Source organism: Heptranchias perlo, chromosome 1, assembly GCF_035084215.1.
Source record: "Heptranchias perlo isolate sHepPer1 chromosome 1, sHepPer1.hap1, whole genome shotgun sequence".
NCBI classification, from domain to species: domain Eukaryota; kingdom Metazoa; phylum Chordata; class Chondrichthyes; order Hexanchiformes; family Hexanchidae; genus Heptranchias; species Heptranchias perlo.
The window spans coordinates 190,277,015-190,293,114 of record NC_090325.1 but is presented as its reverse complement, the minus strand read 5'-3'; the positions used below and the strand labels follow the sequence as shown (position 1 = coordinate 190,293,114).

The 16,100-nt window shown below is 43.0% G+C and overlaps 1 protein-coding gene across 1 annotated transcript in view; it reads right to left on the bottom strand.

Moving 5' to 3' along the window:
• Positions 1-622: 622 nt before the first annotated feature.
• Positions 623-16,100, bottom strand: part of ccser1 (coiled-coil serine-rich protein 1) — a 1,034,597-nt gene continuing 1,019,119 nt past the window's right edge. The window contains exon 11 of the mRNA XM_067994468.1: positions 623-2,039. The gene's annotated coding sequence lies outside the window, so the exon portion shown is untranslated. The remainder of the gene's footprint in view (positions 2,040-16,100) is intronic.

Sequence of the window (16,100 nt, the reverse complement as noted above, 5' to 3'; positions counted from 1 at the left end):
AAAGTGGAGTTGAGATGACGCAATGTCAGGCATGAGAATGGATAGGCTTGGGGAAGAGAGATTGGGGTTAATGCTGAGTATGGTTTGGAGCAGTGAGATTTAGATGTGGGGAGAGAGGGTGAATACAAATTGGGGGGAATGAAACTGGACACAGCATATAGCTCGCTAGAAATGCAGGAACACAAATATGCTTACCTCGTTCGAGTAAGCAATCAACCCTGGCCTACTGTCCTAGAAACTCATCCCCCCCCACCTTCTTCTCCATCCAGCAGCAAAGGAACCATTGTATCCTGTTAGCTGATTATGAATACACCATGACAACAGAACCCTTGGGAAAGCCTAGTGGGATTCATTTCTACTTTCAGTAGGAGAAGGGTTTATAAAACAAGAGTTAAAGAATGGAGAAGAACATTTAAAACTGTAATATATTTGACAGTTTTAACAAAAAAAAAGCTACTTTGCTGGTAATTCCATTTTTTGAACCCATTTTGCTATGCTCCAGTTAGAAAGATGGAGCAGATCCATTTAAAATCCATATCTTAAAAAAGCTATGTTCAGCAACAAAGAAAAAAATCAATTAAATGGAGGGAGGAAAAAAAACCTTTTATATAGTTCCAGCCTCCTGTTAAAGATATAAAACATAATTAGATTTAATTTCTTCTTTGTCCCACTAAAAGTCATCTGTCTTAAAATGGAGCACGAGACTTTGGGGAAATGGCTTTAACTGGAGGGTTTCCTTCTCCTTTAAATGTCCTTCTGCCTTATGAAGCTGGCACATTTGCAGTTATGAACGACTCTTTCATTCACAAACTACAAAAGACAGCACTTTGCACCCTGTGCAGTCTAGGCTTACACACTGTCTCCTTGCCTCGTCAACGTTAATCAAAGGAGTTAGTAATAAAATAATTCGAGGTTTCTCATCACCAAAGCATGCCATCTTGTGAAAAGTCTACATGTTCAGAAAATGCAAGATTAATTTTTAACATGCTTGCTTTGTCTAAAAGTAAATAGTTTCCACATACAAATGCATTTTATCTATTAAAACATTCATTTCTATTTTTTTTTGCTTTTTTTTTAAGAACTGGTACAGAAAGGGGCTGTTTATTAGCATTATATAGTACCATGTTGACTCTAGTGGAATGAGGTTCTTAGCACACTGGGTCCATTGACTGGTGAGTTCACATAGAATCTTAAAGCACAGAAGGAGGCCATTTGGCCCATCATGCCTGTGTCGGCTCTTTGAAAGAGCTATCCAATTAGTCCCACTCCCCCTGCTCTTTCCCCATTGAAAGATACTAATCATCAGCTCAGCTCAGATACATTAAGGTTCATATGGAAAATGGCTTTTTCTTTTTGGATAGAAACAGTTATGAAAAATCAGAGAGGCCAAAGAAGGCTCGGAGAATGTGGGAGGCAGCGGTGTCAAAAGGCTTGGCAAGTTTCAGAAGGACTTTTCCCCCTCAGTACCTGGGTGGCTTTCTGCGAAAGCAAAAAGCAGCAGTGAGTTTCGTATTTCCATTGCGGGTCAGCAGCGTGTTCTAGCCATCTTTCTGACCCAAAGCCTGCAAGTCAGAGGTGTACAAACTGTGCTGGAGAAAAACATTCTTTCTGCTGTACATGTGCAAGGAGAGGGGTCCGCGAGGAGGTTGCCCGAGCCGGCCTACAAATACGGACTGTTGCCTGGGCACAGCAGCCTGATCCTTCCGACCGTTTGTCAAATCCAAGATTTCTTCCGCATTGACCCCGGCTGTACTTTTATTCTGCGAAGGGCTGCTGCAAGATCCATTGCTCCGAACATTTCGCATCAGCTCCATAGGAGAGGTCTCGCCCCCACCATTTTTACACTGGACTCCTCGTCCAACTTCTTGTACTTTCTGATGGTGTCCAACGAATACACTTGAAACTTGATAGATTTTACTATCGCAAGCAGCTGCCTGGCCAGGCGATGAATATTTACACGGGTCCTCGATGGGAATAGGAATTAATCTTCTGTCCCTTGTGCTGGGAGTTTGACTCACAGTTCTGTTTAGATATGTAGCCTGAGGCAAGAAAACAGAGGGGAAAGAAAGAGTCAATGATGCACACTGTCGGTCAGCACACTAAATACAATATTCCTAGATCCACAATACAAAGTACATCAAACATACTTTAATACATTCTTGATAAACATATTACTTGTTGGCAAGACGGTTTGTTCAAATCAGTATTTTATATATAATAGGAAAAAATGGGGATGGTATTTTAAGTTTGTGTCTTTGCATCAGGCAGATGTTTTGCGTTGTGCGTGTTATTCTTTTAATGGCTTTACAACACATCCTGGTCAATTCATCTTGGCATTGTTTACTATGTCAACTGTGGCTCAGTTGGTAGCACTCTTGCCTCTGAGTCAGAAGGTTGTGGGTTCAAGGCCCACTCCAGAGACTTAAACACATAATCCAGGCTGACACTCCAGGACAGCACTAAGGGAGTACTGCACTGTTGGAGGTGCTGTCTTTTGGATGAGAGGTTAAACCAAGGCCCCGTCTGGCCTCTCAGGTGGGGGTGTAAAAGATCCCATGGCATTATTCTAAGCAGAGCAGGGGAGTACTCCCTGGTGTCCTGCCCAATATTTATCCCTCAATCAACATCACGAAAAAAAAAATTGATTATCTGGTTGTTATCACGTTGCTGTTTGTGGGAGCTTGCTGTGTGCAAATTGGCTGCTGTGTTTTCTATATTACAACAGTGACGACACTTCAAAAGTACTTCATTGGCTGTAGGCATTTTGTGATGTCATGAAAGGCACTATATAAATGCAAATTCTTTCTTTCTTTCATATAAAGTAATCACTTTCTTTAGGTTTATTTCATGTGAGCATTTTATTTTTGAGATAAAATTTTAACATTATGTAATCAAAGTGCTTCTATAATTTCTGAGGCATACGTTTATGGTAAAAGACCCTTTAGGAGGAGGGATAATCTACAATAAAAATAAGAAAACAACATGATATGTTGATAAATAGTAAAATATCATGACTACACCTGGTTGAGATTGTTGAACCTCATTAACCCACAAATGTCGTTGTTATGGGTCCCAGGCAGTGAAAAAAAATGTAAATTTGATGATAACATGGAGATGCACAAATCCAGAAATACAAAATTCTGTCCTAGTTTTAAGTTGACATTGCACCTGTTAATAGGCAGTTCACCTGATGGTGAAACTATCCCATAATATAAATGGGCCATTTTACCAATAAAAGGAATTAGCTCAATGTTTCGGACCACTTTTCATTGGGCTGTCTAACATAAACATAATGTAAACCAGACATTGCCACTGAAATGAATTAACACTAGGAAAAAGAGAGTCATGAACAGAGTGCCTCAGTGATCCTGTCAAGTCAACTGAGTATATTCATTTACCACTCTTGCCCTGTCGAACTCAGTAACTCTCCCCAGCCAGTGTGCCCAATCATGCTATCTGCTCTCATCGTTTAAGTAATATATACTTTTTTAAATCTACAGGAATGGACTGAAAAAAAAAGACATTAATGTGAATCCGAGTAATCTGTAACAGTATGATTGCTCAAACGAATACTGATGGAGTGAGACTTCCTCATTAAATGGTTGGCCCCAGATGCGCTACCTGTCAAGTTAAAACATGGACACAGTGTCACCTGTGGGCACATCTACCTAAATTTGGGTTAGGAAATCCAACATCATGAGGCTACACCTTCACATAGCAGTTTCTTGCCCTTACACTGGCGTTGGGAGTTGCTCTTGTTGCTGAGCCCCTGTACGATGTGGAGGTGCAGGGAGCACGTGTGTGGGGACCAGCTCTCCACACATGGAACCAGCTTCACTCAAACTGGCAGCCTTTCCACGATGGCAGAACGATGGACCCATATTGCTGGTGGTTCGCTGAACCGCGGGTTGATCATATTACAGAGTGCAGCTGAAGGAGGGAGCATTGCATGTCTGCCATTGGCTGAGCTCAGCGAAGGTAAAAATGCCTCACAAATACCTGTTCATGCTATTCGACACAACCTCACCCACGCTGTCTCTGACAAAATACATTACCTCACAACGTTAAGGAAACTGGCAGACAAGTGGATTCAAAGTCCACCTCCCTATGATCTGTATGTAATCTGCCCTCAAATGTTAACCTCACTTCATCCAATAAATACACATTTTTTGGATAGACCTGACTTACTTTGGTTAAAAAGGCACATTCATATTTTCATGAAAAAGTGGCAATATGTTCCACTTGTTTACATAAAGAAACAGCAAAATGAGTATCATTGGAGAGGTTGCAAAAAAGATCAACAAGGATGATAGCAGAACTGAGAGGTGAGACCTATCAGGAACAATTGAACAGGCTGGGGTTCTTTTCTCTAGTAAAGAGAAAGCTAAAGGTTAACCTGATTGAGGTCTTTAAAATAATGAAAGATTTTGATAGGGTAGATGTAGAGAAAATGTTTCCACTTGTGGGGAAATCCAAAACTAGAGGTCATCAATATCAAATAGTCGCTAATAAATCCAATAGGGAATTTAGGAGAAACTTCTTTACCCAAAGAGTGGTTACAATGTGGAACTTGCTACCACAAGGAATAGTTGAGGCAAAAAGCATAGATACATTTTAGCGGAAGCTAGATAAGCACATGAGGGTGAAAGGAATAGAAGGAAATGCTGATAGGGTTAGATGAAGTAAGGAAAGAGGAGGCTCGTGTGGAGCATAAACGCTGGCGTAGACCAGTTGGTCCAAATGGCCTGTTTCTGCTGTAGTTTTGATGTAACTTGATTATTATCTCAATGGCGAGTAGCAGGATGTGAGGCGATCCAGACATGGCTATTCCAATGCTCTCCTGGTTGGCCTCGCATCCACCACCCTCCGTAAACTTTGCTCATCCAAAACTGTGTTGCCCGTACCCTAACTCCCACCAAGTCCTGCTCACCCATCGTCCCTGTGCTTTCTGACCTACATTGGTTCCCTGTCCGGCAATGCCTCGATTTTAAAATTTTCATCTTTGTATTCAAATCCTTCCATGGCCTCCCCTCTCCCTATTTCTGTAACCTCCTCCAGCCCTACATCCTTCTGAGATCTCTGCGTTCCTCCAATTCTGGACTCTTGCGCATCCCTGATTTCCTTTGCTCCAATGTAAGGAGTCTTACAACACCAGGTTATAGTCCAACAGCTTTATTTGAAATCACAAGCTTTCGGAGCTTTGCTCCTTCGTCAGGTGAGTCATCTCCACATCATTCCTTTGCTCCACCATTGGCGGCCGTGCCTTGGCCCTAAGCTCTGGAATTCCCTCCCTACACCCCCTCCGCCTCTCTACTCCTTTAAGCCGCTCCTTAAAACCTACCTCTTTGACCAAGCTTTTGGTCACTTGTCCTAATATCTCTTCATGTGGCTCTGTGACAAATTTTGTTTGATCACGCTCCTGTGAAGCACTTTGGGACATTTCAACCATGTTAAAGGCGCCATATAAATGCAAGTTGTTGTTGATGTGATGTGACCCATCCCTGCGTATTTGCAAACAAACAAAAGTACCCTTTTCCGATCAAGACAGTGCCCCTTTAAATAACTCCAATGGATGAATCCTACAGTCCTGCAGTCCAATGTAAAATGGGTCTGTCAGAGATATACTGATACAAAAGAGAAAACTCATAATTTCCCCCAAGCAGTCATATACATTATGCAAAAAGCACGTTGCAAAAAATCATGAAGACAAACTAGAAGGGAGTGAAGTAATGAACAAAATATAACATGAGGACAAATCATCCCGACTGCATGACAATACAAACTGTAAAGAGAAGAAATATTACTGCCATAAATATCGCACTGCATGTCAAGTTCAGCTAATATTAACATTTAAATATTGTTTAGTGGACTGCAAATTAGTGCTGCACTATGAAAAATATTAAAGGTCTAAAAATATTTCTGGTCGTCAGCACCCTTTGTAAGTAATCATTTGCCTTTACAATATTGGGGTTAAGACATTTAAACAGGCTTTTCCGTATTTGCAATTAGGGCAGTTTTCGTCATCAAGATGACATGATTTTTTTGGGCTACCAGTTAACTCAAAACCTGAAGCTATCACTGTCAGTATTGTAATGCCTCCTCTCCTTCCTAAATATGCATTATGTTCACAGATATGGAGTTTCCAAGTAATTAGGTGAAGATTATTTCTTGATGAACCTACATGATTGCCAATCTTCCTGTATAAATGTCATCACAAGTCAAGAACAAGGAGTCCATTGAGGGTGTCTGTACTGACAGACTTTGCCAGCAAAAAACTGATCAGGAATAATCTAAAACCATCAATAAAAAGACTTTTTTTCTCTTTTTAAAAAAAATCTTCCATCTACCAGAGTGACAGTGGCACCTTTGACTGAGCTTCACAATTTGTTCCAAACTGTCTTGTGCTATATACCACTGCCCATTAGGGTTGAAACTGTCCAAACTTATTGTGTGTTTTCCTACAAAACAACAGTCATTGGACGACAGTGTCAGGTTTTCCAGTTTTCGCTACATTTCACTGAGATCCCCTGCTCATCCTACATCTCCAAGATTCTTCCCATACTCTCTGAGCCTTCAAAGTTACCTTCTCACCACTTCAAAGCTTCTCTTCCATGCCATCGTCTCCAGGTGCCCTCCACCCTGAAAGCAGCTGGGGATAAATTGGGGTTTCCAACCTTTTTGCTGAGGCACTCTGTACATTCCACAGCTGATTTAACAAGCTTCTCAACACTTACACCAATTAATTTCTAGCTGCTTTAGAAGTGTTGAAAGATAATTACCACAGTTGTATCATGATTTTCAGACAACCCAGCAAATTAAGTCCTATTTTAATAATATTACAAAATTGCACACATCTCCTATTCTGCTTTTAGGTGGTATAAACTCACAACACTTGGCTGGGAATTTCCTCGGTCAGAACTCTAAGGGTTATGTTATTCTTAGTTCAAAAAAAGGGATTAAAGTGGAGAATTTCCTTAGAGCTGCACCTGCTCTGGCATCGTAGCTTCGTCGGAATTGCAACGAGAATTCCTTTCTTGAACTAAAGGTAATGGGCCGGATTTTGCTGTGAAAATAACGGTGAGGCTAACAGCATTCACCGTTATTACTGTGCAAATCAGACGGTGACTTCTGGCGGCCGCACATGCGCAGTCAAACACGGAAATCCGGAAGTTGCTGTACCAGATGCGACCCTCCCCCGTAAGCTGCGCAAGAACGACATCTCACCGGCTGGCTCCCCATTCAAATAAAAGCCATGATGTGGAGATGCCGGTGATGGACTGCCACGGCAACCTCTGCAAGGCATGCCAGATCATCGACACAGATACCACCATCACATGAGAGGACACCACCCACCAGGTACATGGTTCATACTCCTGTGACTCGGCCAACGTTGTCTACCTCATACGTTGCAGGAAAGGATGCCCCGGAGCATGGTACATTGGCGAGACCATGCAGACACTGCGACAACGGATGAACGGACACCGCGCAACAATCGCCAGACAGGAGGGTTCCCTCCCAGTCGGGGAACACTTCAGCAGTCAAGGGCATTCAGCCACTGATCTTCGGGTAAGCGTTCTCCAAGGCGGCCTTCGAGACACACAACAACGCAAAATCGTCGAGCAGAAATTGATAGCCAAGTTCCGCACCCATGAGGACGGCCTCAACCGGGATCTTGGGTTCATGTCACACTACACGTAACCCCACCAGCGAATAAAAGTTATCTGTTTTTAACACAACAGGTCATTCTCTGTCTTTCTCTTCCTTTCGGATGTTTCTCCCTCTCTCTCTCTGTCTTGTGTTCTGGCCGTTTGTATATTCGGTGGTCCTGTAGGTAACACCTCTCTGTCTGAACACTTTGATTGCCTTGACAATGGGCAGTTGGAAAGATTATCTGTAATCACCAGGTATTGTTCTCTGACTATAAATGCGATTCCCACACTCACCTGACGAAGGAGATAATCTCCGAAAGCTTGTGATTTTCAAATAAAATTGTTGGACTATAACCTGGTGTTGTAAGATTCTTTACATTCAAATAAAAGAAATGGCATGAAGTTCCTGCACTGACCTGCTGGATATGAACTAATCGCGCCATAAAAAAGGTACATCAAGTCATTTCAAGTCTAAGCGGTAATCTTAATGACTGCCAAACAGCCTCTCTGGCACTGAAAATTAACTTTTATAATTGTTGTTGGACATTTAATTTTTTAAAAAATGTTTTTACTTTTTCTTTCTGTCTCTTTTATCTGTGTCTCTCAATTCAATCATTCTTACCCTCTCTGGACCTGATTTTATATTGAATTCACTATTCTAACTCACACTTCCTGGTTCTGTGCTGCTCTGTTCATTAACGATGCTTCAATCTGATTGGTTAAGGGGATACTCAGCTGCTTGCCCCGTTTACACAGGTCCCAGATGCCTGGGAGAGGGGGCTGCGCTGGATTGAGGGCCCCATGAGAAGAACTTACCATTCAAAAGCCCACAAAACGTCTATCGGCAAGTGCAAGTCTAACGAACAGCAGGTGCCATTTCTTTGTCGCTCACAGCAAAATCTGGTCCAATATAACCCTTAAAATCTTCACTTTCTAACTATATTCTTTCTGTGCAGCAGTAGCCTAAATTACTGCATGTATTGCTGAACCAGATAAGACAATAGAGAATCATTTGAGAAACAGCTGAATGCTATGGGGGGTTGGCTTTGGGGTCTTTCTGGATAGATAACCTTCCTTATCTGTACCTATCTTGTGATATGGTGAGCACATCTCAAACAGCAACTCCTCAGATGTATGATGGGGTGGGAGGAGAGGACTGCAGTGCCAGGTATTGGTTGAGGGAAAAACATTGGCAAGGACACCGGGAGAACTGCTCTTCTTCGGAATAGTGCAGTAGGATCTTTTAATTCCACCTGAGAGGGCAGATGGAACCTCAGTTGAATGTCTCATCTGAAAGATGGCACCTCTGACGGTGCAGCACTCCCTCAGTACTGCACTGAGATGTCAGCCTAGATTATGTGATCAAGTCTGTGGGGTGGGAATTGATCCCACAACCTTCTGACTCAGAGGCGACAGTGCTACCTCTACATATTGGAGTTACTCTTACCAGCTGAGAATGAACTATCAACTTTTACCCACTGTATACTGCACATGGACAAGAGAAGACACGAGAACATACATGAGATACACAGTAAAGATCGAAATGAATTGTCAGCTTTTAGTCACTGTGTACTGTACATCCTGGAATTGGATGGATTGCTATAGGCTGCATATAAGAACATAAGAAATAGGAGCAGGAGTAGGCCAATCGGCCCCTCAAGCCTGCTCCGCCATTCAATAAGATCATGGCTGATCTGATCCTAACCTCAAATCTAAATTCATGTCCAATTTCCTGCCCGCTCCCCGTAACCCCTAATTCCCTTCACTTCTAGGAAACTGTCTATTTCTGTTTTAAATTTATTTAATGATGTAGCTTCCACAGCTTCCTGGGGCAGCAAATTCCACAGACCTACTACCCTCTGAGTGAAGAAGTTTCTCCTCATCTCAGTTTTGAAAGAGCAGCCCCTTATTCTAAGATTATGCCCCCGAGTTTTAGTTTCACCCATCCTTGGGAACATCCTTACCGCATCCACCCGATCAAGCCCCTTCACAATCTTATATGTTTCAATAAGATCGCCTCTCATAATTGTTACTCACTTTCTTTAATGGTCCGTATGCTGGTTTTGTGTATGATGTTGAAAAGCTCTAGTTTCACAGCACCAGATTACCTAAACTCCCTTGTAGAAAATGCTATAGTACATTGTGAATTCTGCATGGGTAAATGGCAAAGAAACTAATTGTAAACCAACAGTAAGAGGAAGAAATTTCCTATTTAGACAGTCATATTCTTGACACAGAGTGCTACTGACATGGCGTTGTTTAATTCCTATCAACTATATCACAATTAAAAGGGAGATTTGTTTCCTTTAATTTTCTTAGTCTTGATAGATTTAGTGTGCTGTGAAGGGAATACAGGGCAATCACGCAATCCATCTGATTACTGTTATACAAATCAGCTGAAACGGTTGTGAACAGCAGACAGGTTTTTATTAGATAAATGAAAGGACTAATGTAAAGAACAGGTTATCAGGGAAAACAAGGTTGGAAAGGCCCAGTTATGCGTCCAGGTGGCTTCTTCTTGTTTTCATGTAGATTGGAGCCTCCGTGAGAAACACTTGAATTTTTTTTTGCGAGTTGCTTAAGACAGATTTTAACAGTAGGGGTATGGAGAAAAGAGAGCAAAAATCTTGTTGGCTTTTTTCATAATAATAATGAAAGGATATTATTGATAAATAAGTCTTTATTTTTAAAAAAATGATGAGGACATTGGGCTCAATTTTGAAATGGTGGCGGGTTGGCGGTGGTGTGTGGGAGGGGGTGAAGGCGCGCGTGGCAAAGCCGAATAAAAAAAACTTCCCTCTTCCGATGCGATCGCAATGTAATTGATGGCGATTAAAGTTCTTTCCAGGATTCGCGCCCGGCAGACAGCATGATTGACAGGCTGGCTGCTGACAGGAACGGCAATGCCGGGGGTTGGGGAAAGAGAGAAAGAGAGCGAGACGTCATCCAGCGCTGGAACAGAGATTGGAGGGCGCTGAAGATCGGGGGGGGGGGGGGGGGGGGGAGATGGAAAGATTGGGGGGGGAGGGGGGAGATCGGAGCGGGACATCGGGGGGAGGGGGAGATCGGAGCGGGAGATCGGAGCGGGACATTGGGGGGGAGGGGGAGATCGGAGAGAGACATCGTGGGGGGAGAGGGGGAGATCGGAGAGGGACATCGGTGGGGGGAGAGGGGGAGATTGGAGAGGGACATCGGTGGGGGGAGAGGGGGAGATTGGAGAGGGACATCGGTGGGGGGAGAGGGGGATCGGAGAGGGACATCGGTGGGGGGAGAGGGGGAGATTGGAGAGGGACATCGCGGGGGGGGAGACTTCGGGGGCTGAGAGGGACATCGGAGAGGGAGACATCGGAGCAGCGTGGAAACGTAGATTTATTTTGGTTTTTTTTAAAACTTTGCGCCATGGTTTTTTACATAACTTATCTTGTTTATTTTTGCCTGATTTTTCCCTTCACGCCTGGTTTAACCAGACAAGAAGCGGAAGCCATGGGAAAGTTGCCCAGGTAAGTTTAAAATCGTTTCAATTATCTACTACGTCAGAAATAGAGTACCTTAAGTACTTGAATGAGGTACATTTGGTTCTTAAACTATCATCCCGCCAGCTTTAATTGCCGACGGGATTTCCGGAATCATGAAGCCCGCGCGCGCACGGGTGCGTCTGTGGGGAACCTGGAAGTCGGCGGGTTGGAGCCAGCTTCCTCACCCGCTCGGGATTTTCGCAGCCCCCCCCCCCCGTCCCCATCGCACCTGCAATTTGATTTTAAAAATGAGCCCATTAAATCTGAACAGACACTTGAGCACATAATCTCGGCTGACACTTCAGTGCAGTACGGAGGGAGTGCTGCACTGTCGGAGGTGCCGTCTTTAAGAAACACGTTCGCCTTGTCAAGAAAAAGATTCCATGGCACCGTTTGAAGAACAGCAGGGGAGGTCTCCTGGTCAACACCTGCACTTCAACCAACAGCATTAAAGCAAATGATCTGGTCATTATCTCATTGCTATTTGTGGGACCTTGCTGTGCACAAATTGGCTGCTGCATTTCCCTGCATTACTACAGTGACTACACTTCAAAAGTACTTCATCATCTGTAAAGCATTTTGGGTCAACCTGAGGACGTGAAAGTTGCTTTATAAATGCAAGTTCTTTCTTTCTTTAACTTAGTTAAGTAAGCTTTCAGAATACATTATCCTTTACTGGACTGGATGACACTTTTTGGTCAGCTGATGATCTTTTACACTTCTGCGGCCCATATTAACATCAAGGTCAGAAGCCAGAGGATAATAAAAGGTTCCAAGTACAATGAGCTTGGACAATTTCTTAACGATTTTCTGCAGCACAAAACCTGCCTCACAATGGATACTCCCAGTCCCCTCCAAATAAGCAAGCCTCCACCCCTACAAATCCTTTACTTTTCGCCCTGGCAACAAAGTCTCCCGCTGCTTCTTATTTCACGCCAGTGGCAAATGCTAATCGTACATTGTGTATCCAGTTCTTACAATCATAAGGCAATTCTTAAATGGCATCTTGACTTGAACCAAACCCAAGTTTGAAAGGTAAAGACATTATTATTCTCCAGCACGCTTGCCCTGCAATGATTACTAAAGATAAGGAGTCACACAATTTTACTTTGCTGTAGTGAATTATTTGGTTGTTGTCCTTAAATTTATGATACAGCTGTTGCTGTAACTTTTACTTTTATCAAATAGAAAGGCAAGAAAACTCATTATCTGGGAATATAAATCTGCTGAAGTTCTGTGAAGCAATTCAAAAGTACTTTTATCATTTTGGCATACAATGTTTCCCATTGTAAATCAGAGTTATTTTTCACGACCTATTGTAGAATCACATAGAATTACATAGACTGTACAGCACAGAAACAGGCCATTTGGCCCAACTGGTCTATGTCAGTGTTTATGCTCCATACAAGCCTCCTCCCACCCTATTTTATTTCACCCGATCAGCATATCCTTCTATTCCTTTCTCCCTCAAGTGTTTATCGAGCTTCCCCTTAAATGCATCTCTGCTATTCACCTCAAATACTCCTTGTGGTAGCGAGTTCCACATTCTAACCACTCTCTGGGTAAAGAGGTTTCTCCTGAATTCCCTATTGGATTTATTAGTGACTATCTTATATTTATGGCCCCTAGTTTTGGTCTCCCTTGCAAGTGGAAATATCTTCTCTACATCTACCCTATCAAACCCCTTCATAATCTTAAAGATCTCTATCTGGTCACCCCTCAGCCTTCTCCTTTCTAGAGAAAAGAGCCCTCGCCTGCTCAATCTTTCCTGATAGGTATAACCTCTCAGTTCTGGTATCATCCTTGCAAATCTGTTTTGCACCTTCTCCAGTGCCTCCATAAGTCTTCACTTGAAGAATACAATTCTGTATTTGAGGAGGAATGATGCGTTCATTCCATAAAGGAGGACACCTTTCAGGTATCCTGGGGCACAGGACATTGGCCTCTGAAATTGGGCTGCAAAACGGGCGCAACGAAATCCAGTTTCTAACCCTGCATGGCTGTATTCAAAGGAGAGCGAGTGAGTTCTCCCTCAACTGCCATTAAGTTGGCTGATACTTTTGCTGACAGTCCAACAGTAATGACACTTCAAAAATAATTAATAGTCTGTGAAGCACTTTGGGATGCACTGAGAATGTGAAAGGTGCTAGTTTGCTCATTCTATTACCGTTTTTGTTTTGGTTGGAGAAGGTTCTTAATGTTCCTCTTATTTTTTCCTTTAAAAGTACTATTGCGGTAACTTTTTGGGGGATTTTATCTCATTAAATTTATCTGTTCCTCCCTGAAGGTGCTAACTCATGCTTGGGTGTGGATCCAGTCTTCATGTGTGAACCTTAACAGTGGACACTATCAGGCTGTTGAACTACAGGGAGCATCACAGTTCATCCTGGACTGATGAGAGGTCAACGTGCAGGAGTCACTGAATAATAATCGGGAGTGGGATGTGGAATGTGGGGTTTTCCTTTCCCCTAGCCCAGGAGCACTGTGGCTGTCATACTGGTGCTCCTAGCTTTTCTTTTTAAGAAAATGTAGTTGATTCCTCAACAGTTTCGATTTTTGGAGGTGGAGGTATTTAGCAGGCCATTACCAGCTCGGAACCAAGTGGATCTTCTACAAACTGTACTCTGAAAGCTGATTCCCATTAAAATAAGAAGCAGCAATAGTAAGCCTTGTTCATAGTGTAAAGACTGTTCTTCATCACTGGTTACTTTATTTGACAGACAGAACAGAAGAGACAAAATACTGGGGGAATAAGAAAATTATGGTCAGTTTCCGCTCATTCCCAAAGATCCCAGTGTGTAGTGTGTCTGATGTTACATTTAAACTGTAGGATGGTTATCAATGTACCCTTAGAATAATGAAACCCTGACATTAGGTGATAGCACTCTCGCCTCTGAGCCAGAAGATTGTGGGTTCAAGTTCCACTGCAGAGACTTGAGCACAACATCTAGGTTGACACTTAACTGAGGGAGCTCTGCACTGTTGGAGGTGCCGTCTTTCGGATGAGACATTAAACCGAGGTCTTGTCCACCCTTTCAGATGGACATAAAAGATCCCACAGCAGTATTTGAAGAAGAACAAGGGAGTTCACCTGTTGTCCTGGCCAATATTTACTCCTCAATCAACATCACTAAAACAGAATAGTGCCATGGAATTTTTTATGTTCACCTGAAAAAGTAGACAGGGCCTCAATTTAACATCTCACCCGAAAGACAGCACCTCCAACAGTGCAGCACTCCCTCAGTACTGCACTGAAATGCTTGCCTAGACTATGTGCTCAAGTCTCTGGAGCAAGGCTTGAATCCACGACCTTCTGATTTAGAGGCACGAGTGCTCCCACTAAATGATACCAGGTAACAATGTAAAGAGAGAGGAGTCTTCAGGTAAGTTATGGATTGGCACAGCACCCAACTCCAGTTTAGTGGCTTCAGAAGTGATTCTGCATGAAGTGAGTGTGAGGTGGGTGGCCATCTGTGCCACTCCACGCTACCGTACTTATTAGTCAGCCATGCATCCTATCTGCAAACAGGTGTAACCATTCAGACTACGACTCACTGTTAGTATCATTGTCTGTGCTAGCCTTATACTGTATGGTAGCAGCAAGTGTCCTTCCAGCAGACACCACAGCACTGAAATCTGTTTCTGTGCTAGAAGACAATTGCCCTGTGTCACTGCTTGGTTGGTGTCCCAGGGACTATAGATATGGTCGACGACATTTTGGCAGATGCAGCCTATCAAGCACATCTAGCTCATGATGTTCCAACTTCCACTGGGAAGAGGATATTCCACCAGCATTAATTGATTGCCATAGTTGATCTCTGCCTGCAGATAGAAGTGGTGGGGTACTGGGGGGTGGGCAGAGAACGTCCCTTGTGCTGACTGACCTACCTGACACCCTTTTGTAGGCCCCCCTCTTCTTCCAAATATGTCAGATAGGGAGATTCCCATTGGAAATCTCAATGATGTCAGTAATGATATTGGGGCAAAACATTATTTACATCAATTGGCATAAAAGCTCACGAGAATCTACGTGCCAACAGGAGTAAAAAGAATGCCTGAGAAATGATGGAAATATACTATTATTATGTCCTTTCTATGACCTCCACTACTACCCCCAGCAACCCGGTGTTAATTGTATGATTTATATCAATTAGTGTTAATTGTATTCAGGTGCTGGATATCAAATGGGAACTCTCTTGTATCCTGTATACAGGAGAGCTTTGTCTAAGGTGTAGTATGGGTAAGAGGAAGCTCTGTGAATAAAGGCTTGGAAACAACTGAAGACAGGCTCTAGTGTTTCATCCTTCACCACTTGGCTATCTGAGTTACAACACCCTTGGACGTGTGTTCAAAATGGGCATTCTTTATGTCAGGCATCTAACATACCAAAACAGTGGGAAAAGATGCACAGGATTGACATTCTTCCAAATTAATTTTACAAAGAAGCCCTTGTTCACTTGAGATGGACACTTCTACTACAACATTGGTCCCACACAACGGAAAACGCATTCGGGCAGAAACTCAGCACATTTCCAGTGGTGTTAATTATCGTTCCCTTTTCCACATCTAGTCACCGCAATACTGCCAGCAAAGGTGAGAAAATCCAGACTTCGAGGTCCTTGAAGTGGATGGCAAAAGCACTGAAAATGACAGGTTGAAACAATGCAAGAGAAGCAGAAAAAACAACACTTTAACGGACCTCTTAGCGATCAACTTGGTGCCTTTATACAGCTACTACTAGTAAAGAGAGGGAGCTGGGAGGTCTTGCGTCCAACACCTCGCTACCCATGAGCCGTGCCAGGTGGCTGTAAACGAGTCTGAATGAGCTGATTATCAGATAACAGGTCGCAGTTGGTAAGTTCACTCCAATTAGAGATACGCCTCACCGTCAAAATTACAATTGCTGGAACAGCTGCTTCGAGCTTCCCCAAAGTTA